This window comes from Macrobrachium nipponense, chromosome 18 (genome assembly GCF_015104395.2).
Source record: "Macrobrachium nipponense isolate FS-2020 chromosome 18, ASM1510439v2, whole genome shotgun sequence".
In the NCBI taxonomy this organism is placed as follows: Eukaryota; Metazoa; Arthropoda; class Malacostraca; order Decapoda; family Palaemonidae; genus Macrobrachium; species Macrobrachium nipponense.
Genome location: NC_087211.1, coordinates 47004943 through 47032565, shown reverse-complemented (window position 1 = coordinate 47032565; position 27623 = coordinate 47004943). Strand labels below are relative to the sequence as shown.

At 35.7% G+C, this 27623-nt stretch overlaps 1 long non-coding RNA gene across 2 annotated transcripts in view; it reads right to left on the bottom strand.

The window, feature by feature from the left end:
- LOC135196750 (uncharacterized) overlaps nucleotides 1-27623 on the bottom strand; it is an 830226-nt gene that overhangs the window by 372460 nt on the left and 430143 nt on the right. For both annotated transcript variants that reach the window (XR_010310454.1, XR_010310455.1), the window contains one exon: nucleotides 8162-8437. This is a non-coding gene — a long non-coding RNA (uncharacterized LOC135196750). The remainder of the gene's footprint in view (nucleotides 1-8161; nucleotides 8438-27623) is intronic.

The following is a 27623-nucleotide window of genomic DNA, read 5'->3' as shown; positions in this document are numbered from 1 at the left end:
CCACAATAAAGTTCAACTGTTCAATTTCTCATTTTTCCACCCTCTGTCGCTTTAACTCTTGTACCAGAGAGACAGCTGTTCCTCTTAACCATTTCTTTTAGATTTCCCCTTCATTTAGACGTAATTGACGGATGTAGAACAGGAGATCATCCTTTTCTACCCTAACTCTAAATATTGCGTCGGAGAAATAACCACGGACGTCATCAGGGTAAGGATAGACGTAGAAGGACGTGACACATCTCCAGAAATGACTTGTTCGTGTCTGTTCTTGAATTTACTGTATGTGTATGTGTGTGTGTAGGAGTATGAAGATAAAATTTAGGCTAAGGAACGAGCGCTGGGACCTATGAGGTCATTCAGCTCCGAAAGGAAAGCTATGAAACAATTGTTAGGAGAGGGTGGGAAGTCAGATGGAGGAAAGAGAATATGAACAGAGGTACAGTAAAGTAAAAGGAATGAAAGGGGGTTGCAGCTAGGGACGCTGCAAAGAACCTTAGGTAATTCCTACACGGTGCACTGACGGCACTACCCAAACAGTTTTTTTATTCTTTTATTATCATTTTTTTTACATAAAAAGAGAGAATGCACCAGTTCGGTTGCAAAGTGGCAACGTAAAACAGCAACGATATCGTTGTTGCTTGGCAGCGAACTGCAGTGCATTGCTTGAGTTGAAAGTTGCACAATTGCTTTGAAATTATCCAGCGAGGATCCGAAATTATATTCACTTTAAAAAAAGAAATATAAAGGCAGCGAGCTTTCTCCCGCCACAAAATTACAAAATTCAACCGCCACAATAAGTTATAAGTTATGACCGGAGTCCTTTTCTAGGTTTTTTATTTGTCAGTTGGTAGGGCCGCTCAGTATATATATTATCTCTATAATTTTCTATAGACAGAGGGGCAAAGGTGAAAACCTATTTAATCTACATCTAAGCTTCTTTTATTTATATTTCTATATTTAAGCCAGTAAGCGTAAATAATCAAAATATGACGGCCATAAAAAAAATGTGAAAATAGGTATTTGGGCTAAATGTGACAGTGGATCCTTTGAATACTGTTTTATAAGGAGCTTAACGACACTTGCATCACAGCCTCACCTTCATAGGCTGGAAAGTCACGTGACACATTGCTTTCGTAATACTTCAAGTGGAACTACGAATAAATTCCGCAAGAAATTACGAATGAGCCATATTTTTTCTTTTTTTACCCAATGGTGGGTTCTAGATGTTATCCAGTGTCTAGTAAAAGAATATTTGGTTCAACTGTTTGTAAAAGTTATGATTATAAATATATACACACACATATATATATATATATATATATATATATATATATATATATATATATATAATATATATATATATATATATATATATATATATATATATATATATATATATATATATGCTTCAAAAAATCACAGTAGATGCACGTGACTTCATAAATAAGCGAATACCACGGGAAAATGATAGACAGAAATCCAAGCGCTTTCGTCTTTATTCAGACATCGTCAAGTAGCTCCTTGACGATGTCTGAATAAAGACGAAAGCGCTTGGATTTCTGTCTATCATTTTCCCGTGGTATTCGCTTATATATATATATATATATATATATATATATATATATATATATATATATATATATATATATATACACATGTGTGTGTGTATGTGTACGTATATACATATACAAATTTTTATGTAGCTACCAGAGGCAAGCAACAAAATGACACTTTTTTATGGATATATTTTTTTAAATCAATTTATATTATTAAGGACTTCTTTTATATGCACACACATGCAAATGATTGTTTGTTTGGTGTTTTTACGTTGCAAGGAAACAGTGGTTATTCAGCGTCCGGACCAACGGCTTTACGTGACTTGCGAACCACGCCGAGAGTGAACTTCTATCACCAGAAAAACAAAAACACATCTCTGACCCTCAATTGAATGCCCGAGAATCGAACTCGCGGCCACCGAGTGGCAGGCAAAGACCATACCAACCACGCCATTGAGGCGCTTCACACATGCAAATGAGGAAATAAATATTGCTTTTACTTCTTTCATCAATTTGAATTTTGTACCAGGTGTAATAATAATAATAATAATAATAATAATAATAATAATAATAATAATAATAATAATAAAATAAAAAATAATAATAATAAAAATAATAATATCATCATCATCATCATCATCATAATAATGATGATGTTGATTATAATTATTTTTGTCTGTATCCATTTAAATTTAGCAACAGTTTTGCAAAAAAGATACTGATAATATATAAAAAAAAGATGTCTCTGCCTTTCCTATTCAATAAATACTTATGTATATTTTATATATATATATATATATATATATATATATATATATATACAATATACTATATATATATATATACGTATATATACACATGTGTGTATATATGTAAATATATCAAAAGCTGCATGGAACGAAATAATAATAATATACTTTCAGATACGATGACATAACATTTAGAAAAATAATGACAATAACATTAAAAATACACTAACAAAATAACGTGCTACGAATTGTCACATCATACCTAGAAACAAAATACATTGATTAAAATTACCTAAACTACCAAAACAACGAGCTACGAATTGTGACATCCATATCTTTAAAATAAACAATGATAATAATGACGACAGTAATATAAACTAGACTACAGCAGTGAGTTACGAATTCTCTTTAATTTCCCCCACTAACAGCCATAAACCTCTATTTCAACACTCTCTCCTCCCTAGTCAGTAATTACGTGATTACCCATAACTTCCAGCCAGGTGGGCTCCCTGTTAAAATTTGGGTGGCCCTTCTTCAGTGCTTGATTACCCCGGCACCACCTCTTTCGTCAACACCGATGGAATTTACACCCCTCAGTGACCTCATGCGATTGGCAGATTACCGAGAGAGAGAGAGAGAGAGAGAGAGAAAGGAAAAATTTCTTACGGTGCCTCCATCAAAATAAGAGGTGGAGGAAGAGATACAGAGATTAGAAGAGAGGAGAGAGAGAGAGAGGAAAATTGAGGAAAATTTCTATGGGGGGTTGCCCCATCCAAAATCAAAAGGTGAGTGGAGGAAGAGAGAGAGGAGAGGAGGAAGAGAGAGAGAGAGGAAAAATTCTTACGGTGCCTCCATCATAGAGAGAGAGAGAGAGAGAGAGAGGAAAATTTCTACGGTGCATCATCAAATAAGAGGTGGAGGAAGCGAAGAGAGAGAGAGAGAGAGAGGACAGAGAGAGAGAGAGAAGAGGAAAATTTCTTACGGTGGGCCTCCATCAAATAGAGGGGGAGGAAGAAGATACAGGATATGAGAGAGAGAGAGAGAGGAAAAATTTCTTTACGGGTTGCCCCACCTCCAAAATAACAAAATGTGGAAGAAGAGGAGGAAAGATACAGAGATGAGGAGGAGAGGGAGAGAGGAGAGGAAAAGAGGAAAAATTTTCTTACGCTGGTGAGAGCCTCCATCAAAATAAGAGGTGGAGGAAGCGATACAGAGATGAGAGAGAGAGAGAGAGAGAGAGAGAGAGAGAGAGGTAATATTCCTTAAGGTGCTTTCTTTAGGATAAGATAGAGAGTTCTTACGGTTCTTCCAGAAACTTGAGAGAGAGAGAGAGAGAGAGAGAGAGAGAGAGAGAGAGAGAGAGAGAGAGAGAAAATGATTTAATTTCCGAAGAATATCATAGTAATGTTATGCCTTCTCATGAAGGATGGGAGGTTACAGGAGACAGATAAAGAAGGAGGCAGACCTTTCTGCCCTTTGAAAAAGGGAAGGGTATAAGAGTCACACGATGGCATCATCATACCATCAGCCTCCTGAAGGAAGGAAGATCACATGAATTAATAGACCTTCAGCCTTATTACGGATGAAATTATAGAACAGTGTCAGGAAAATATTTATGTACCTGCTAAAGCCTTTTAAAAATGACAATATGCAATTCAAGGGAAAATTAAAATTTCATTTTCGGAAATTCTTTTTTTCTTCTTCATTCCTCATTTCCATTCTTCAGACCGCACTTTTCTCTCTCTCTCTCTCTCTCTCTCTCTCCCTCTCTCTCTCTCTCTCTCTCTTTTTTATCACATTCGCAATGTCGATCGAGATGCCTTTGAAGACGCGCTCTGCGATCATTTACAAACCAGATGTCGTATCAATAGTCTCTCTCTCTCTCTCTCTCTCTCTCTCTCTCTCTCTCTCTCTCTCTCAATTGCGGCAAACTTCGGTGGTACTCGAGAGAAATTTGAAAGTTATGCCTTTCTAGCCATCTTCGAAAACTGGATCAAGGTCGCCCGCGTTCGAATCTTTCAAAAGTGTTTTCCATCACTGAGCTGTTTGTTTTGTTGTCGTTGTTGTGACCAAGTAGCGGTTTTTTTCATTTATAATCTAGTGGGGGCCGGGGAGTATTGTGTAAGTAAGGATTAGAAGTATTTTTTAGATGGCTTTTCTTATATTTGATAAATTTACCAGCTAAGATTTTTTTTCTTAGAAAATCCACGTTACTATCATACTTATCCAGTACTGCCGACATAGCAATATCCTTTTACAGATTAACATGCTTCTTTATGCAGTTTTTATTACATTCTGTTTGTTTGACTCGCAATACATTAACTGTGCAGAAAATTTATCATATTTTATGTCACTTTTCTACCATACTGAATCTGTCTTTAACCTTAAAAATAAGGCTAAATAACAACAATTTGTGATCCGGCCTAGTCAAACAGAACCTTGTTTCACCAACGAAACTTAAAATAAATACGCTATATTTTACCAGAAATCAATTTTCTAAATTGTTTATCATCAAAATTATTGATTTTTTTTACATCAACGAAACTCAAAATAAACACGCTATATTTTATCAAAAATCAATTTTATAAAATGTTTAACATGAAATTATTATTTTTTTTACATTTTCAAATACGCTATATTTTATTAGGGATAAATGTTCTGTACTGTTTAACATGCAAATTATGCATTTTTTTTAACATTTTCATTCTAATAAATAAATAAAACATAAATATCCTATCCAAAATTCATGTATCATTAACATAACGCGAAACACCTTTCTCAGACCTTGTTAGGCTTTCCTACCCCTACCACCCAACAACAACAACAACAACAACAACAAAGCAGTTTGTAGGCTTACTCCCCGAGTAAGCGATAACATAAATAACTGAAACTTAGCGAGTACCAATGACTCTTGAGTACTAAAACAAATTCATTAACTTTCTTAAAATAATTTCCCTGGGTAAGACCTGTAAACTGGTGGGGTATTGCAATGAAAAAAAAATTACAGTAGGACATTCTTCCTTCAAGCAATAACAACATAATTTAGCTAATGCCTAAAAGTATTTAGGGAGGTTTCCTAACCTGATATTGGAGTAGTCTGTCTGATAGGATTCCATGGACTAGGATTATCTAGGGAAGGTATTCACAGTGGATAATCGTTGTCAAAGAATAGTCTAAGAGTAGCCTGTCTGATGGGGTTCCATGGCCCTAGAGTATCTATTGAAGGCATTCCTTGTGAATAAGCACTGCCTAGGCATTGTCGAGGAGTGGCGTGTCAAACGGAATTCATAGACTAGGAGTACCTATGAAATGTATTGTCTATGAGTAGCCGTTTCTGATAGGATTCTATAGACAAGGTATCCCTTGTGATAAGTGTTGTGTGGGAATAGCCTCTTTGATGGGATTTCATAGACTAGGAATATCTATGGAAAGCGTTCCTAGTAAATAAGCATTGCCTAGGTACTGTTGATGACAAGGAGTATATATGGAAGGTATTCCTAATGAATAAATATTATCTAGGAATTAGCCTATCTGATAGGATTCTATAGACAATAATTATGTATGCATAGTATTCCTGGTGAGCAATCACTGTCTAGATATTGTATAGGATTGGTCTGTCTAATTGGATTCTATAGACAAGGAGTATGTATGGAAGGTATTAATGGCAGATAAGCAATGCCTAGGTATTGTCTGGGAGTAGCCTGTTCGATAGGATTACTCGGACTTGGAGTATCTATGGAAGGCATTCCTGATGGATAAGCCCTGCCTAGGTATTGTATCTAGGGGTAGCTTGTCTGTCTGCTAGGATTCCATGGGCTCGGAGTATCTCTGAAAAGCATTTCTGGTGGAGAGGCCTTGACTAGGAATGGTTAAAGAGTGCTTTGTTTGAATGGAGTCCATAAATTGGAGTCATTAATCAGGGGCTTCGTATAAAATTGGATTTGTACAATAGCGGAAAAACGAGTGATAAACAAATAGTAATGTGTACTGAAGCAACTAGTATACTTTGAAGAGGTGAGTGAACACAATAGGGTAGGTTCATTCAGTTCCCTCTCAATTAGATGCTTCAAGGCTACTTGGTGAACATACGAACATAATTTCAGACTCTAGACCCCCTACATACATTCCAGGCCTTAAGTTCCCTGGGTTAAGGGCACACAGAATACCCTCTTTTTTAATTACACACTCACATACACACATAATATATATATATATATATATATTATATATATATATATATATATATATATATATATATATATATATATATACATTAAATGCGGTAAGAAATTGGGCTCGTTTCCAAAATCAATACATAGCATCTGCGTTTAACTGATCCATGAACTATGTATTTGAGTAGCTGCCATTACGAAGTAGGGCATGGGGCTAGCAACCTCACCTCCAAAAACTCTTCAAGAGAACAAAAAAATAAGGGGGTTAACAATCTTCGCTGCCGCCACCGTCAAGGAGAAATGGCGTGTGTTTACTACCGGGACAGGAATTGAGCATTAAAAATTTTATCATTTTCTGACAAGAGTCGTATCCTCCGACCGTGTCTCCTCTTCCTCTTCCTTCCTCTTCTTCTTCTTCTCCACACCATCTTCATTCGTTTGTTGTACCATGCATGGCCAAATCATACACGTTCTTAACAGAAGTTCGTACGGTTTGTTTATGCAACGTGGAGACACGACCGTAAAATATGGACCCAGATCGAGATAAACTCGGCATTATGAGACCCTCCGATGGTGATGCTCGGCGGACGTGGAAATGTTCGAGTTTCTTTTTTTTTTCTTTCTTTTTTTTAATTTAGTTATCTAGGTTTTTTTTACTGACATTTTACTTCTGTTTTCTATTTGCCTCGCCCAGATCTTAGAACTTTTAAAGGTTCTAACTTCAAAAGACGTTTGTTCGCTTTTGCTGAGTGTACGGGTGGTTAATGCACAGAGGAATGTATTGAAGGTAAATATACATGAATTGTTTATATATATATATATATATATATATATATATATATATATATATATAATATATATATATATACACACATATATATATATATATATATATAATATATATATATATATATATATCTAAGATCACTATCTATCAATGGAATATGATCGCTGTAAGATGGGTAAAAGATCGTATTATTATCATCGTAGAGAATATGAATGGAGGTACAGAAAAAGGAATGAATAGAGTTGTAGCTATGGGCCGAAGGGAAGCACCAATGAACTTTCAGTAATGTCTAGAGTGCACCGCATGATTTTGTAGTTCATGTTCAATTAGCCGTGGTAACGCCTTCTGCAACTGGAATTTTCTTCTATATTCTGTAATCCCAGACATAGACCTACTGGACTAGTCTTTAAAAAAAAAAACGTTTGGTAGCTTAGAAAAGCAAGCAGTTGAATTTCCCGTCCAATCAGCTCTTGATTAAACGAAATTCTTGAAATATTCCTATCTACATATAAACTAGTTTTTTCTTTTCTCCTGTCAAGTATCGCAGTTTTATGAAGGGAAATGCACTATCGTTTGCAAGGTCCGTGGTATGACCCCGCCCTGCCTCCTGCCAAACGTTGACCGGGTATCAGTTTCAGGTGGAGTCAAGAAAAGGCAATGTGACCTAACAGTCATCAAAAGAGATTTTCTGATGACTAATAGGATTTTAATCTCTGTCGTCATGCTCTCTAAATAATAATAATAATAATAATAATAATAATAATAATAATAATAATAATAATAATAATAATAAGTATAATAATAATGAAAACTAAAATTGAGAGAATTCTAAAATTCATTGAACAAAAACACGAATATTCCTTTCAGTAAATAACACAACAACAAAATGAAAATTACCTTCGGGAAATAAGAAGACAGAAATACGTCGAACAACGGGATGCATTTAGGAACCTGCAGACATAAGCGCGCATGAGCCGCTCGCGTGCGCGCGTATATGAACCCAACTCCACCATTTCTGGAACCCTTTGTAATATATACTAAAACCAAAGATGCACCTGTTCACCTGAACTTGTGCATATATGCATAAAAGCACGCAGTGTCAGGTTAGCCATTTAGAATTTCGGAAAGAGAAGAGTTTTATCTCTGGTCCAATTCCCGTCGGGAACACGAACTCTGAAAAAGAAAAAAACAATAAATAAGTAAGCAAATAAATGAATAAGTAAATATACGTAGGGGTTCATTGAAATATGTGGACTACCTGTATAACAAATAATGGAATAAATAGCTTGAAACGTAATTAAGCAAATAGTAATGTGGTTAGATATATTAAAACTGCAAAAAAAAAAAAAATGAGTTGGTCGGAAAAGAATAAGCTCTGTAAGATTAAAAACATATATTCAGCAAACAAACAGTTACCCAGATGAATAAATAATAAATCTATACGTAAAGTCGTATACCAATAAGTCGTCAAGGTATAAAAAATTTAAAATTATAAAAGTAAATATAGGAGGTCGCTGACTGATTATTTGCTTTATAAGTGAATCCAAATGGTGAATGATTAGACAAACAATGGTGAAAAATCAACGTCTTATAGCAAAATGAAAAAAAAATCTAATTTCAAGCCAGTGATTACTTATTACAAAAGATATTTCAATCAGTTAATAACTGGGCACCATCATAGAACAATATTTGTATCACTCGGTAGACGGAAACTGATTAAACAGCACCTTGTAGTTTTCTTTAAAAGAAAACTATTGTGCCGGCTATGTCTGTTTGTCCGCACTTTTTTCTTTCAGCACTTTTTCTGTCAGCCCTCAGATCTTAAAAACTACTGAAGGTAGAGGGCTGCAAATTGGTACGTTGATCATCTACCCTTACATCATCACACATACCAAATTGCAGCCCTCTAGCCTCAGCAGTTTTCTTTTTATTTAAGGTTAAATTAAGCCTTAATCGTGCTTTTGGCAACGATATGCGACAGGCCACCACCGAGCCGTGCTTAAAGTTTCATGGGCCGCGGTTCACACAGCATTATACCGAGACTACCGAAATATAATCTATTTTCGGTGGCCTTGATTATATGCTGTAGCGGTTGTACAGAAAACTCGATTGCGCCGAAGAAGCTTCGGCGTATTTTTTTCTTGTTTCATTACTGTACCTGGTAACCAGGTAAACCAGAGAAGAATTGCACAGGTGAGTGACCACCACCAGATATATAATACTTTCCAATAAAAATTTTCTTCAACTATTTTGACGAGCGTTCCTCTAGTCTAAACAGGCATTTATCTAAAACTTAATCACGAGATCTTCCGCTCTGTAACATTCCTAAGCTATTTCTTAAAACTTCTCGAAACAGTTTAGCTTCAAAGCAAAATTTCCGAGGAATTTCTGAGGGAGAAATATTTATAAAAACAATATTTTCACATGAATGAACAAGGGGAAGAGAACCCCTCTAATCCTCTCCCTTAAGGTAGAGAATAAGCAAGAGCCGCGAGAAACAAGGAAGAAAGCCTGCTAAACGATTGCTCAGACTCTGAGTAAATACTCATTTATTGAGCCATTAGCATGCAACACCGAACCTCCCTTCTATAGCAGATTCTCTTAAACGCAAATGTCCCGTGGATTTATGAACGACACTACCCACCGTCTGGCTTCTGCGACTGAGGAGCGTGTTCGTGAAAGCATCTCCATTTATTACACATCGGGATTTCGCTATTCTTAAAGGAAAACAGAAGAAGGAATATATAAAATAACTACCTGAATTTTTGTACATTCTAATTTCATGTACGTGTAAGCCTCTCCATGTAATGTGCTTTGGGATATCACTATTCTTAAAGGGAAACAGAAGAAGGAATATATAAAATAACTACCTGAATTTTTGTACATTCTAATTTAATGTACGTGCAAGTCTCTCCATGTAATGTGCTTTGGGATATCACTATTCTTAAAGGAAAACTGAAGATTGAATATATAAAATAACTACTGTGTATTTTTGTACATTCTAATTTGTTAATGTACGGCAAGTCTCCCATGTATATGTGCTTTGGGATATCACTATTTCTTAAAGGAAACGAAGATTGAATAGAATAAAAAACTTACTGTGTATTTTTGTTCATTCTAATTTGACCAACGTTGGGCCTTTTACGCTAGCCGTGCGATTGACCAAAAACGAAAATAACTTTCATTAAAATTATAAGGTAGGACACCGGTTAGCTGCAATTCAATGAATGGTCATTAAGTATAAATATAATATAGTAATGGGTATAAGCTTTATTTTTAAGATGCAATAAAAAATCTTGTATAATATAGTAATTGGTATAAGCTTTATTTTCAAGATACAATAAAAGTCTTGTACAATTACTTTAGAATCTCTAAAGTAATTGATTATCTGTAAATTAATTCATTATCAGTCATAATGACTTAACATTCCATTCCAACAAAACTACTATTTCAATCAACAGTAAGTAGTACGAGGGCTCAACAGAGATGGACTTTCGTTCATTCCCTCTTCATAAATGAATAAAATTAAAGTTTCTGTGTCATTTCTTTCACAGATTATTGCAAAGTCGATTCATTTTTTTTGAGCTAAGTATAGCAGAACTTACGCCTATGCTTTGATTGATTTCACAAACTACTAATGGTTAGTTAGTAGTTTGTGAATTTATATTTTCAGTGTAGAACCTTAATTTAAGCTTTGAAGAAAAAACAAAAAGGCAGATTTGGCTGGTTATATCTGAGGTTGAAGCATAAAATTTGGATAAGTTAATGGCAAAATATAACTTACAACCTTTTCTATAATTTCTGGATCGCTCGAATGACTAATAAACGATTCTCAAGGTCACAATAGCACCTTAAACAGCTGATAGCTCAAAATGTGATTTATGAAATTTATAAAATTGTCGTTCAAACCTTAAATGATCGATTGGGTATTGAAAGCCGTTAAACTGCGTAAAAAATAATTAAAATAGTGTTAAAAAAAAAACGATGGCACATTTTGAGTATATGTTCCCGTCCACATAGCGCTGATGTTAAAGAAAACTTCTGCTGGTGTTAGGTTTTCCTCATGAATTATCTTTACTTTATCCTATCTTAGACGGCCTTTTGCCCTCCCAAGCAAGCTGTTCGAAACTATAATAATAGCCGTACAGATCTAAAGCACCCCAATTACTCCATAATACAACAGTTAGTAAAACAAACGTAATTGTATACTATGAGGAAATATCGCTTCTGCGTAGCGAGGTATAAGATCTCATTGAGAACAAATTAACGGCGGAAAAAATAAACGCATTGAAAATTACACGACGTGATGACCGGTGTTTTTCGAAAGTTACCTTTCAAGACTGACAAAAACTCGTCTCCTCTCTCTCGCATCCAAGACGGGAAGGAGGAGTATTTACAGAAGAAACCGTAAATAAAGAGTTGCTAATCAGCTGCCGTAATTTCAACAATTATACATATTTAAACTCTCGTAACGCCAGGCCATCATTCGCGTATAATTGTCATTAGCGGCTGTATTTTACTTTTTCCCCCCTACTGGGCCAACCACTCTAATTCCCGAGAATTAGCGTCGTGCACGTTTTCTATTGTTGGTTTTAAGCAGAATCGATTTCGGAAACGTCCTACCACTCAGTAATTAGCGCAGGTAATAAAAAATAAATAAATAAAAAGAAAATGAGTCAAGTCAGGCTCTCAAACGGCAGTTATTACCTTTGCTTTTCTAAGCTTATTGGCGTGACTTGAATGAGAGGCTATATGGTCCGTTTGCACTTTGGTAAGGAGCATGTTCTATATTTTTGAACCACCCTATTAGATTTCTTGTGTTATAATCATTTACTCTCATCTTTTTCTATTCATTTATTAATATCTTAAATTATTTCTTTTACTTTTCAAATAAGTGATTTCTTCTTTCAGTATTTCCCATTACCTTCTGTTCCTTCTTTCTAATGGACACCCTTGTGTGGGATTATTCCATGTAAATTGTATTCTGAATAAAAAAATAAATAATAATCAATAATAATAATAATAATAATAATAATAATAATAATAATATTTTATTAAAAATAATGGCAGAATTCACAGAATTGATTTTGTACAATATTCTTTCAATTCTCCTTATGATTTTCCTTTCTGGCACGCTGGTATTATAAAGCAGCTGTCCAATGTTCATCGTGCTGTAGGTCGTCAACGGAAATTTCGGGCGGGTGGTGTTATCAAAAGCCAAACTGGTTATCAGGGACAGGCTGGGGTCGTCAACAGGTATACAGGTGGGTTTCGTAGGTCGAACAGGCCGTAGTCGTCATGGGGTCTATCCGGTATTTCTTGTTATTTCTTCTTTTCTGGTTTTCAAGGGCGTCCTACATGTTTTCGGCCACCTCGTTTGGCCATCTTCGGGACGGTATCGCTGAGTGCAATGGTCTGTGTCAGATGTATTCACGCTATTTATTGCATTCGGTTGGCCTTGAAGAAACAGGTACCTCACTTTTCATTGGGCAATACCTGTGACGTCACGAGCGATGTCATCAGGGGGCCCGTTGCTGGGTTGGCTGTCCTCTTCGTGGGCGGAGCCGAAGAGGACAGCCAACAGCAAACGGCCCCTGTGATGACATCGCTCGTGACGTCACAGGTATTGCCCAATGAAAAGTGAGGTACCTGTTTCTTCAAGCCAACCGAATGCAATAATAGCGTGAATACATCTGACACAGACCATTCAATCTCTCACTTCAGATACTAACAATAATATTAAGGAAATACTAACAATAGAATAAGCTCCTTGGTATAGAAAAAACTGCAAGAACAGTGGTCTGAGTCCCGTTCCTCTCCCCCCCTGGAGGGAGGGAGGGGGAAGGGACGATCCAAATTGAACCGAGGACACACACACACACACACAGCCCTTCGTAAAACTCACGAGCACACAAATGGATGATGACTCTACACATTTGTAAAACCAGCAAAAATACACGTAACATGACACATTCTTAACAAAACGCCTTATGGACCAGGTAGGTCTGCCCTACTCTATTTTCTCTCACTCATACCTTCCTTTAGCATTCTATTATCCCTTCCAAACCTATGCCTTCTTTCCTGGGAACCTCTACGGAGGCCCCATCCTAACCTATACCCCGATTCCTGACACAGACCATTGCACTCAGCGATACCGTCCCGAAGATGGCCAAACGAGGTGGCCGAAACATGTAGACGCCTTGAAAACCAAAGAAAAAGAAGAAAATAACAAGAAATACCGGATAGACCCCTGACGACTACGGCCTGTTCCCGACCTACGAAACCCACCTGTATACCTGTTGACGACCCCAGCCTGTCCCTGATAACCAGTTTTGCTTTTGATAACACCAGCCCGCCCGAAATTTCCGTTGACGACCTACAGCACGATGAACATTGGGACAGCTGCTTTATAATACCAGCGTGCCAGAAAGAAAAATCATAAGGAGAATTGAAAGAATATTGTAAAAATCAAAATAATTCTGTGAATTCTGCCATTATTTTTAATAAAACTTGTTTGAAAGAAGGTCTGTTTCCAGCGTACAATAATAATAATAATAATAATAATAATAATAAAAGTATCGCTTCATTTGTACTATATGCAATAAGAAAATAGACGTCAGCAATTATATCTTCCATCTACACGAACGCTGTAATATTCGTTATGATAACGAAATGAGTTTAATGACTGATGTAAAGCGAAAACCTTTAAAGGTACATGGACGAATATATATATATAGATATATATATATATATATATATATATATATATATATATATATATATATATATACGCATATATATATATATATATATATATATATATATATATATATATATATATACTATTTACCATAAAGTATGGCGTTTACACTAACGTACTACCAACACCTATATATATATATATATATATATATATATATATATATATATATATATATATATATATATATATATATATGTATATATATATATATATATATATATATAAACTATTTAACATAGGTTACCATACATATCTAAAGTGAGAATTTAAACAGACTTTTGCTACTGCACGACATTTATGAAGTACAAAAATGTTCTTTTTACATGAAATGAACTATTGCTGTTTGCAAGAGCTAGCATTTCGAATGCACTTTTTTTTTTTTTTTATTTTTTTTTTTTTTTTTATAGGTCGACGTGGTTTTTGTTTTTTTATGCCTAATGGAAAGACAGAGCCTTACGCAAACCCACGCAAAGGTTGTTGGCAGAAGTTACCTTTAATTAGCCGATAGCCGGTAGAAAAAATAAAACTAATCCTAAATTATCATCGGTCTACTTCAACTAAACAGACCGAAAAAGTGAGCACCAACTTGCATTACAATCCCTGGGGGAGGGGGGGTGGGGGGTGGGGGTTGGCTTGAATGAAGTTCTCCTCACAAAATAAATAAATAAATAAATAAAATGAAATAGAAAAATAAAATAAAGTGCTTCCTCCTTCAGGTTCCATTCCAGGCAGCACGCCTTCGTCTGAGAGATCTCCATGCGCGAGGCAGAACAGCAGAAGGCGCGCGCAGACGCTCGGAAAGGCGCGGCGATGGCTGCAGCGATAGCTGTGGCCGTGGGAGACGAGGCGAACGCACTAATGACCATCCGGGGCGTCGAGATTACTGAGATTCAGCGACAAATATCCACTCTGCGAGTTTTTCTGGTTATTCAATGCTAGGTATTTTGTCGGGAAAAACCAAGGGTGACGGCACTGTGCAAATACTGTAAGGTGAATCGCTTCTGATCTGCTATCAGTTTAGCTAGGCTCTCGTGTTCGACTTAGCCTGATTACACACTTGGAAGCGCCATCACGCACAAACACACACATACATATATACATGAACATATATATATATATATATATATATATATATATATATATATATATATATATATATACATGAACATATATATATACATATATATATATATATATATATATAATATATATATATATATATATATGCAGAAGCCAGGTACTATGTCGTACCTCTAAGTAAATGGGGATACAATCCACAATGAAGTAAATTCCTCTTGTAGTTTAAAATATATATTACTTGTATAGGATTAAAGCTTTCGACCATCAACTGTGGTCTTGTTCACTAAAGTGTGATATGTCACCTCAAGGAACTGACAAGAAAGAGCACAACCATTTGAAAAAACAACGGTTAGGAAACAAGCTAGTTCAAATTATGAATGATCAGGCGGTTGAGCCCTCGTTCTTTCCAGAATTCGTCTTGATCTTCGTGGGGAATGTTTCTATTGTCAACTGCTTGTTCTATGGTGGGTTGGGTGGTTAGTTGGAGAAATGACCTGAGTGGAGTAAACAGGAGAGGAAGCAGCATCGTTATTGGCACATATATTTCTAAAGTTTGAAATTTTCCCTTTCCTACATATCTCCTCACAAATAGCTGTATTTTCTGTAATGCCAGTATTTCCTGCAAAGGTCTTCGTTTAATGAAATTAACGCCCCTTCTACTACTCGTCTCAAAGTCCGGTCGTTACATGCAAACAAAACAACCTTTGTACCTTTTAAAAGTTTTATTGCGTGGTTTTTCCTACCATGGTATGTTGCGCAATTGCACTGTATGAACTTCCCCTTCTGCAAGCAGCAACGTGTTCTTCCCTTCTCTTATCAATGGAACGTCCGCTTTCTCCCACGTAACATTCATTGCAATCACTACAAGGTATTTACATATACTCCTACATTCTCTCTATTACCCGGGTTATTTTTAATGAGTTTCTTCTTGATTGTACTGTTGTACTGAAAAACTACGTTGAAGCCATTCTTTTTCCTTTAGCTGCCTAGAAAATTTATTAAGTTCTCTATTATAAGGAAGAGCAAGAGATGCCTTAAAATCTGCCTTTTCAGTTATATCATGAGGGGCGTAAACATCGATCTAGCTTTAGATAGAGACTGTAGTATAAAAAACTTTGGGTAACACAGTTTAGTAAAACTATCTACCAAGAAATTTATTTCGGCGTCAATTGAACTGGGGATCGCATATTCGGTATGCTCGAAAAACAAATTGGTTAAAACGTTGTGCTTTACTTTCGGTTCATGATATGAAAAGTAATGGATATAGGTGTTTGTGTGGGTGTTCTTTCTATACACGCTGAATTTAAAGTCACTACTCACTGTGTCTCTATGAACTACCATATCTAGAAAGGGAAGCCTATTTTCCATTTCCTTTTCCACTGTAAATTTAATAGAGGGCAAAAAACCATTTAGCAACTCTAAAAACCTATGAAAGGCTTCCTCGCCGTGTCTATAAAACAATAAAAACATCATCTACATACCTAACCCAAATTTCAGGCTTGATGTCTTCTGGTAGTGTGTCACGTATACCTTTTCGAAAAATTCCATACATAAGTTAGCCAATATAGGGGAGAGAGGTGAGCCCATCGAGACCCCGGATTTTTGTTGATAGAACGAACCTGTGTGCCTTGATCAGGTAATCGTTCTTATTCATAACCACTACACAGCCTCCTTTGTCTGCTATTAAAATTTTAATACTTGAATTCTTCTTCAATCTATCTAATGCCAAGTTGAAACGTCTTGGTAAATGATCTACCTTCTTCTCAAAACTATGAAGCAACATGCCTTTAATAAAATCTACGTTTACTCCTGTATGCTTGTAGTTAAATTGATTGATGCTACCAATACCCCTAATGAAATCAATATCCTCAGTGCCCAGAGAAAAATTGAGACCTAGGCTAAGAAGTATTTTACTATCCTCACCTGCACAATTAACAATCCAGTCAAAGTTGATATCTGTTCTCCTTTTGTAGATTTCTTGCCGTAGTTATTTTGTGCAGGTGAGGTAGCTTCGCAAAAGTCGTTGGCACATAAAGCTCAGCTAGATGGGAAGCTTAGAAATTTATGTAGGCACTCTGTTTGGAATCTTGCTTTTAATCAGGATAATATCAAAATACTGGCGGACTGTGAGCTAGATGAGGATAGTAAAATACTTCTTAGCCTAGGGTCTCAATTTTTTCGCTGGGCACTGAGGATATTGATTTCATTAGGGGTATTGGTAGCATCAATCAATTTTAACTACAAGCATACAGGAGTAAACGTAGATTTTATTAAAGGCATGTTGCTTCATAGTTTTGAGAAGAAGGTAGATCATTTACCAAGACGTTTCAACAAATGGGGGGCATTAGATAGAATTGAAGAAGATTCAATGTATTAAAAATTTTAAAAAAAGCAGACAAAGGAGGGGGCTGTGTTTTTTTAGTGGTTATGAATAAGAACGATTACCTGATCAAGGCACACAGGTTCGTTCTATCAACAAAAATCCGGGTCTCGATGGGCTCACCTCTCTCCCCTATATTGGCTAACTTATGTATGGAATTTTTCGAAAAGGTATACGTTGACACACTACCAAGAAGACATCAAGCCTGAAATTTGGGTTAGGTATGTAGATGATGTTTTTATTGTTTATAGACACGGCGAGGAAGCCTTTCATAGGTTTTTAGAGTTGCTAAATGGTTTTTTGCCCTCTATTAAATTTACAGTGGAAAAGGAAATGGAAAATAGGCTTCCCTTTCTAGATATGGTAGTTCATAGAGACACAGTGAGTAGTGACTTTAAATTCAGCGTGTATAGAAAGAACACCCACACAAACACCTATATCCATTACTTTTCATATCATGAACCGAAAGTAAAGCACAACGTTTTAACCAATTTGTTTTTTCGAGCATACCGAATATGCGATCCCCAGTTCATTGACGCCGAAATAAATTTCTTGGTAGATAGTTTTACTAAACTGTGTTACCCAAAGTTTTTTATACTACAGTCTCTATCTAAAGCTAGATCGATGTTTTACGCCCCTCATGATATAACTGAAAAGGCAGATTTTAAGGCATCTCTTGCTCTTCCTTATAATAGAGAACTTAATAAATTTTCTAGGCAGCTTAAAGGAAAAAAGAATGGCTTCAACGTAGTTTTTCAGTACAACAGTACAATCAAGAAGAAACTCATTAAAAATAACCGGGTAATAGAGAGAATGTAGGAGTATATGTAATACCTTGTAGTGATTGCAATGAATGTTACGTGGGAGAAAGCGGACGTTCCATTGATAAGAGAAGGGAAGAACACGTTGCTGCTTGCAGAAGGGGAAGTTCATACAGTGCAATTGCGCAACATACATGGGAGAAAAAACCACGCAATAAATTTTAAAGGTACAAAGGTTGTTTTTGCATGTAACGACCGGACTTTGAGACGAGTAGTAGAAGGGGCGTTAATTTCATTAAATGAGACCTTTGCAGGAAATACTGGCATTACAGAAAATACAGCTATTTGTTGTGAGGAGATATGTAGGAAAGGGAAAATTTCAAACTTTAGAAATATATGTGCCAATAACGATGCTGCTTCCTCTCCTGTTTACTCCACTCAGGTCACCTTTCTCCAACTAACCACCCAACCACCATAGAACAAGCAGTTGACAATAGAAACATTCCCCCACGAAGATCAAGACGAATTCTGGAAAGAACGAGGGCTCAACCGCCTGATCATTCATAATTTGAACTAGCTTGTTTCCTAACGTTGTTTTTCAAATGGTTGTGCTCTTTCTTGTCAGTTCCTTGAGGTGACATATCACACTTTAGTGAACAAGACCACAGTTGATGGTCGAAAGCTTTAATCCTATACAAGTAATATATATTTTAAAACTACAAGAGGAATTTACTTCATTGTGGATTGTATCCCCATATATATATACACACACACACACACACACACACACACACACATATATATATATATATATATATATATATATATATATATAGTTATATAAAACTAAATACAAATCTATATATTATGTGTTTTTTGTTTCTAATCACATTTCATATCTGCATTTGCTGAATTATACATATATACATATATATATATATATATATATATATATATATATATATATATATATATATATATATATATATCTATATATATATATACATATATTATATATATACACATTCTTATTGCAAAGGACAACCCAACCCCAAAGTTAACTCGTCCGTTGCTGAAGAAAAAATAGTAGTATTTCAATCCTAAATATCACGTGTTATCAGTAATACAAGCATAAATAACAGTAAAAAATAAAAGTGATACACTGTTATCAGTAATACGAAAAGCCTAAACAATAGAAATAAACAACCATAATGATGATAATGATAATGATAATGGGGGTAAAAAAAAATACCAGTCGCATACAGAATCAGAACGCGTCATGTTTGTGTCATCGGCTAGCTACGTAGAGCTAGCTGGGCCTGGGCTCTGGCGAACGAACAATACCGCCGGCTCTGGCTTTTGACACGGGCCAGTGTCCTTTGTGTCACTATTATTCTCCTGATTTATTTGTGCGCCGGACAAAAGTGGCCCGAAAAGAGCATTCAATCCGAGGCCCCGCATTCGGAAGGCGTTGCTTTATCCGGACCTATTCGTCACAAACATCTTTGTTTATGAGCCGATTCACAAATAACTGAAATGACGCGTCCCTTTGCAAATCCAGGAGGAGGAGGAGGAGCAGGAGCAGGAGCAGGAGCAGGAGGAGGAGGAAGAGGTGGGTCGGAGGATTTATTTGCACATTCTTTGCACTCGCACATATACACACACAAACGCACACACAGTCTCTGCAGTACATATATTATGATTTCTCATACTAGGTATCTGTCCTTCGACAGTGGCTTGGGTTTAAAGTCGAAACCGGTCAGGACCTACACCCCTTCTCTTATTTCTTTAAACGAATCGTGTATTAAAGTGATTATAAGCTATACATATACATATACATACACATATATATACAGACTATATAATATATATATATAGTATATATATATATATATATATATGTATGTATATATATATATATATATTATATATAGTTTGTGTATGTATATATATTGTGTGACGTGTATGTATATGTATATGATTATTATCACTCTAATACATGATTCCTTTAAAGAAATAAGAGATAGGTGTAGTTCCTGACCGGTTTTCGACTTTTCGTATTCAGCAAACAATCTATATATATACTATATATATATATATATATATAATATATATATATATATATATATATATATATATAATATATATATATATAGTTTGCTTGCTGACCCTAAGAACTTCAAAGAACAGCCAATCCATTTCGTCCCACATAATACAGAGAGAAGATATGGAGACAAAATACAATAAAGTATATGAAACCACATCACATCACGTCGTTCCTACACAAAGATATCTCAAAGATTTCAAGAAACGTCAGCAAGCTGGAATCTAATTAATCACGAAAAACAAATCCAGAATTAAACAGGAGCACCCACCACACAGCATAATTCACCAAACACCGCCACCCCCCACCCCCTGAGATATGTTAGATTGTTTCCATGGCAACGCGTCATCAACTTTCTACAGATTTACCTTGAAAGTTGATCAGCCTCATATTGAGTTATAACATAATGGCAAAGTTTTCTTTTTAGCTATTTATATTCACCCGTTCCGGCAGTATTCAGCACAACACACAAACACGCGCACTCACAGACTGAAGTAGGTGAAATAATGTCTATTTCACAAGCGCGTTGGAAGGAGTTAAAATTACTACTGCATAGAAATTAGAAGTTCCGTATTTTAGACAACTGAAAGGCATAAAAATAAATCGCTCATGTTTCTTCGGCTCGATCGAGTTTTCTGTCCGGTGGTGGCCCATAAAACTCTTAGCTGCGGCCCATCAAACTCAGCCACTGTCCGGTGGTGGCCTATGTTATTGGTACCTATTACGCAGCCAGAAGTACGATTATGGCTAACTTAAACCTTAAATAAAATCAAAACTACTGAGGTTAGAGAGCTGCAATTTGGTATGTTTGATGGCTGGAGGGTGGATGATCAATATACCAATTTGCAGCCCTCTAACCTCAGTAGTTTTTAAGGTCTGAGGGCGGACGGACAGACACAGCCGGCACAATAGTTTCGTTTACAGAAAACTACAAAACGAGCTGGGAAATGACTCAGGCAAAACAGTGAGGTAAATCAATATTTACTTCATTTACTCAAAATCGCAAAAGGTGACAACGGCGATATTACGCAGATCATATGGACACACTTAAGAAAGGAAATAAATATTATCCACTATTGAAGACTTTTGCATGTTAGACTGCATATATGTTTATATATTCAAACATATACACAAACACATTATGCACTATACAATTTGTGTGCTTATACGTGTATGTATGTATGTATGTATGTGTATATATATATGCTGAAGCCACTGATTAAGATAAAAAATGAAAGGACAAAGGGCCAAGTACTACAGCTTTATACCCCAAGCATTTGTCAATGTCAATGTCGTTCATTTTGAACTTTCCAATAGGCTTCAGCTAATAAACAAAATTACCTGCTTACTTTTGTGATTTCTTAGTGTGTGTGTGTGTGTTTACTTTATAGAAACTAGTTTAAAGAGTAAAGTATGAGTAATTTACAAAAGGATAAAAAGACCGATAGATCAAATCTACTTCTTACAGAATGCAACGCGTCTGCTTATGCGTTTTCGATTGAGCTACACAGATAGATAGATTACGAGCAATCAATATAATTTCTCAGTGAAAATCATCATGCAACTTCAACGAAGGAAATAAGGAATAATAAATACAATTGATTTTCTAAGATATAAAATTTCTTTCACCTCTTTACTCCCTTCTACGCATCCCACTCAGATGTCGCGGGTTCGCGTCTCCCCAAGGCGATAAAAAAAAAAAAAAAAAAATCACTGGCTCTGTATCATGATCAGTTATTGCTGCAGTGTGGGAGGTTGACACCATCTTAGTTTTCATTGTCCCCAATATGCCATTAATATGATATAATGAATTAATATGCAGGTTAGATATACAATTACCTTGTTTTTTGACCCGTTTATTACATTACTGATTCACTCACTGAAATGTTTAAATGAATCGACAAGGTGCTTAAATTAAAAATCCAGTATTAATCCCTTTTTGTTAGTATCCACACTGGACGAGTGGGTTGCTTACTCGACTACCAATATGGTAGCCCGAGACCGAGTTCGCTCCCGGCTGCTGATCAGAAAGTAATTTCTCGATATAATGTGGCTCGGATCACACAATGAGCTGTAGGTCCCGTTGCTAAGTAACCAATTGGTTACTAGCCATGGAAAAAAATAAATCTAATCCTTTGAGCTAGCCCTAAGAGAGCTGTTAATCAGCTCAGTGGTCAGGTTAAACTAAGAAATACTTAAATCAAATAAATTGCGAAAGCTCGTTTAAATGAATCGAATAGACAATTCGAAAACTACACATTTCATGGACAAAGATGCCTTTGACGAATCTCCACAGTAATACGAGCGAATCTGCAAGGAATTTATCCTTGTTTACTTTAACATCACGGAACCGTAACCGTTTCATCCTGTAAATGAGCAAATCCCGCCAGAACGGATGAAGGAGCTTTTAATGTGTCCCGGATGAGACGAGAGATTTCCGCTGGATGAAGCTGGATGCTGACCTCTGGACATCACGTGACCTACGTGACCTTAGGTCGCCTGGATGGTCTGACACGTCGAAGATGATGTGATAGTTGTTGTGCTGATGAGATTAATGGAGATTTCGTGGCTCAAACTTAGCCTGATTATAACTCGTTTGTTGGGATTTATTATTATTATTATCATTATTAGAAATGTCCAAGAGGCTCCTCTGGAATAGGCCAAAGAAGTAATAATTTTGTCACAGCGCACTCAATTGAATATATATATATATATATATATATATATATATATATATATATATATATGTATGTGTGTGTGTGTGTGTGTGTGTGTGTATATATACATACATATATATATATATATATATATATATATATAATATATATATATATATATATGATATATGTATATATATATATATATATGTAGATATAATATATATATATATATATATATATATGTATATATGATATATATATATATATATATATATATATATATATATATATGCTCGTCAGTACTTAGGTTCCAACTTCTTTTGTGACCGTTTGTGGCTCAGCTGGTAGCGCCATGGTATTTCATTTAAAGGACAAGTGTCTGATCCCGATGGGAGTCAAAAATACATATACATATACATATATATATATATATATATACATATATATGTATATATATATACCTATGATAAACGCACACACACACACACACACATATATATATATATATATATATATATATATATATATATATATATATGTATGTGGTCGTGTGTGTGTGTCTGTGTGTGTGTGTGTACCTACGATAACCGCGGTGGCTCTTGATAAAACAAAACAATGGTCACTGTCAAACTCATCCTGAGTAAAAAGAGGGTAACCAATCGTTTCTTAAAAAACATTTCATTTCCAGATTTCTATTTACTGATCGAATTGCAAATATCTGGCGCTGGAGGCTTGGCAAGCAGGAATACGCATGACATTTGCTAGCTAATGTTGCAAACTGTTTTTACCGGGCAGGCCTACTAATAATTATGAACGAGTTACTAGAATAACTTCTCGTTCCAAATTTCCAACGGAGATATCATAACATAAACAATGAAAAGGCTTACTAATCAATCTAAATATCTAATAACCAGAGTTGCGCTGAGAATCTATTCGTAAATGGCATTTCTGATGAAACATAATTGGATATAGTGAAAAAATAACTGATTGACTTTATACAATAGAATAGAATATAGAATTTACGTCAAAGGTCAAGCGCTGGGACCTATGAAGTCATTCAGCGCTGAAATGAAACGGAAATAAAATAAAAAAGCTTGGAAGGTCCAACAGGAGAGAATAAATAGTAAGGTAGAGGAAAGAGAATATGAACGGAGATACAGTAACATGAATGAAAGGGGTTGCCACTAGGGGCCGAAGGGATGCAGCAAAGAACCTGAAGTCCTGCCAACAGTGTACCGCATGAGGTGCACTAACGGCGCTACTTCCTACGAGAGATTGACTTTGTCAAATTTATGCAGTCAAAGCTAAGCACTGGGGCACTTTCGGTCATTCAGCTCTTATAAGGCAATAAAAAAGGGGGAGTTGGAGTGGTTGAACAGCAAGATAAAAAGAAAACCGGAAAATGAAGGTTATGAAGAAGGATCTAGAGACAGACCTGAGAGAAAAGTTACAGTTGGAGAGGTTAGACAGCAAGACTGACGAAAGGGAACAGGAGTAGAGGTAAAGTAAGCTAAAAAAAAATCTTTTTAAATAAATAAAAAGTGGGTGTAACCAGAGGCCGATGGGACGTTACAAACACCCCTCAGTGACGTCTACAGTGCACCACGTGAGGTGCAATGACAGCGGTATCCGAAAAGAAGATTTTTGGAAATAGCAGGAGAGAGATGATTACAAAAAAAGTGACATAAAATACAAAAAAAATACATTAAAATACTGTTTAAATATATTGAAAGTTGAAGAACCACCGCACTTAAAAAGGTTTAAAATGTAAAAATAAATAAATAAATACATAAATGAAATAAATAAATAAACAAATATATTCAGAAATTACAAGAAATGAAGAGAATATGGAAAGATGAAAGAATTTTAGTGTGACATTGACGAAAAGCCGAGAAACTGATTCGAAGAAAAAGAATTGCGAGAATACCAATAAAATAAAATAAAATAAATCAATAAATAATGAGAAGGCAGCGTAAATTAAAGAGTTAAATAACGATTGAATTGTCAATGTACATTTATTTTTTTCGAGTGAAGATAGATAGTAACCGCGTAGTGGGGGTAATGCCGCCAGTGCACCTCACGTAGTATACTGTAGGCATTACTACAGGGTGTTTGCAGTCACCCTTTAGCCCCTTGCTTCAATCAATTTTTAACCTTTATCTTGACTTCCATTCCCGCTCCCTTTCTTCTGAATTGCTGTACAATCACTCGAACAATTACTTCTTATTACAATTGTGGGATCTTCTCCCATTTCCACCTTCAGATCCACGTGCTTCATCTCCTTTACTTTCTCGGTCTCTTTATCTTGCTGTCCAACCGCTCCATCTCCCTCTATTCACTATCTTGAGTGCTGATTGGCTGAAAATCCCTCACCGATTGGCTTGACAGCGTTAAATTCATAAAGCTAAAAACTAAGACAGTTCGAGATAGCTCGCACCTTCACCTTTTGTACTCTTGTCTTATGTTGTTTTGTTTTAATTTTAATATTTTTCGCTCAGCATTTATTTCAAGGCTGCCATTTTCCTACATAATACGCATTTCTCATTTTTCCAAGAGTCAACAGATAGGTTTTGTCTGAGTTTCTTGCATGTTACTTCAGTTTTTTTCAATGATAACGACTGATAAAACGATAACTAAATAAACGCTTTCAATAATATAAGACAAATAAACTTCATATATTAAGCTTGTAATATCCTTCCGGATACAGTCCATTCCTACGCGAATACTTTGCGATTATGAAAAGACAAAGTTAGTCCAGGCTGCATTTACATAACACAACTAAACCTCATAAAATCTAGCGATGCTTCCATTCTTTCACCCAAGAGCGTAAAGGTTTTCAAACCGCTGAGTTCATCACATTTTACTCCACAAAAATGCGAAATAAACAACGATCATTCCAATTCGTTCATCCAAAACGTTACAATGATGATTATGAAGTCATAAGAATCAAGTCTCGTTTTCATTCGGGTCTTATTTTTTTTCTTTCGTTAAACTTAATTTTTTTTAAAGTGAGTCGTAAAAAGCCATAAAAGTCGAATGCCCTATTTTGTGCTACTCGCAAGTTGGTGTGAATACATGCAGGTATTGGCCGTGACGGGTAAAAATGCGGTTGAAACAATGAAAACCAACGATTATTACCGCCTTCAAAATCATGGCGAGAGGCTCTGTAAAGTTCCGAGTAAAAAGTCACGTAACGCGAAGAAAATTTTTGGGATGGAGCTGTATGTGTGTTGAATATATGTATATATACAGTATAAATACAGTATACACACACACACACACACACACATATATATATATATATATATAATATATATATATATATATATATATATATATATATATAGGCAGAACAATTTAGCACATTGGAGAGGTTGGAAACCAGCGATGGAAAATGAAGACACTGAAACCATTGGAAAAAAATGTAATACATTTAGAGGAACAGACAGAAATATATGAAAATATTAGCAGGAACGGACGAAAATGAATGAATATTAGCAGGAACCGTCGAAAAATTAGTTTAAGAAAATGGTTTCGTCCATTATTTTCTCAAGTTTCACTCAGTTTCCTGTTTATTACAAATATTAATCATTAGCTTAACTATAATCCTAATATTAGAAATAACCATGTCTCCTTGCATTTATATTCTTAAGAAGAAGGAACCCAACTGAAATCACTATCAACAATCAACACGGGTTAGACGCCAGGCCTCTTTGACGCTTCAACACCTAACCGAACTTTAAACAAAAGTCCCGTCCTGGCATAAGACCAACAAAATCTAAAGCAGAGCCACCCAAATCTTTATAAATCCACAATTTTCTTCGGTAGGTTCTAGACCAGGGTTTCCCATCCTCGGATACATGTACCCCCCGTGGTAACATTTGTACACTTCAGCAGGTACATGGGATCATTGGATCTGAGAGGACAGCCAGTACTGCCCAATGCATGATGTAATCTGCACTAAGATCGTACAATGTTGTGTCTTTTTTAGATTTCCTTATTACCATTTATTAATATTCTTATGCAGTCTACACAAAAAGATTTCAAAAAATTATTATCACTATCAATTTCATTTTTGTTCATCTTCAATTTTTAGGGGTACACAGGGAAAAAAAAAACTGCCCAAGGGGTACAGAACAAAAAAGGTTGGGAATCCCTGCTCAAGACCTTCCAGAAACCAATTACCACCCAAAATAAAGAAGATATTGTGTTCTGAAAAACTTGATAGCATGAGTCAAAATGCAGATATTTTTTTCTTGATTTCCAATTCCTAGAAACCTTTATCATTCCAGTGGGTGGCTTCAATGAAAACAGACCATTTTCCCTTTGAGTTATGTTGCACTAATACAGGGTAACTGTATTCAATGTACTGCAAGGTGTGCGTTTACTTATTTATTTTTCTTTGCGTAACAACGTTCGTCTACTATAATGAACTAAATGTCTAGACCGTCGTCCTGCCCGTTATTGATTTCCCCCCTACTGGCTACTACTTAAGTATTTAGGTCCGAAATTCATGACGGTAAATAACTTCTTCTAGACAAGGAATTGCTGTCTCAACCCTTCTGTATTGCTGTTATTTTTGACGGCATAACTATAATGTGTCCATTTCTT